General features: G+C 47.8%; 1 non-coding gene across 1 annotated transcript; it reads left to right on the top strand.

Moving 5' to 3' along the window:
* Positions 1–125: 125 nt before the first annotated feature.
* On the top strand, positions 126–244 carry LOC114578851. Its single transcript, XR_003699776.1, has one exon. It is a non-coding gene; the product is annotated as a 5S ribosomal RNA (ribosomal RNA).
* The last annotated feature ends 120 nt before the right edge of the window (positions 245–364 follow it).

Here is a 364-nt window from a genome sequence, read left to right on the forward strand (position 1 = left end):
CAACGGATGGCCACGCGCAGCCAAAAAATGCATTTTTGATCCCCTACGGTCCATCGGAATGAACATGCGTCAAAATCATCTCTCCACGGCGTTAGCTTAAGAATAATTTAAGACCATATTGCTACGTGTGCGACCATACCAGCACTAGTGCACTTGATCCCATCAGAACTCCGCAGTTAAGCGTGCTTGGGCGATAATAGTACTGGGATGGGTGACCTCCTGAGAAGTCCTCGTGTTGCACCCTTTTTTTTAACCAGTCATCTCTTTTTTTTTTCCTTTCTAGCTCTTTACCAGGTCATATGAACACCTAGCGGTGTTAGCTCAACACGCATCGAGCGATGAAACCCCCATCGTGGGACCCGTG

The sequence above is a fragment of the Dendrobium catenatum genome, unplaced genomic scaffold (genome assembly GCF_001605985.2).
Source record: "Dendrobium catenatum unplaced genomic scaffold, ASM160598v2 original_scaffold_186169, whole genome shotgun sequence".
Taxonomy (NCBI): Eukaryota; Viridiplantae; Streptophyta; class Magnoliopsida; order Asparagales; family Orchidaceae; genus Dendrobium; species Dendrobium catenatum.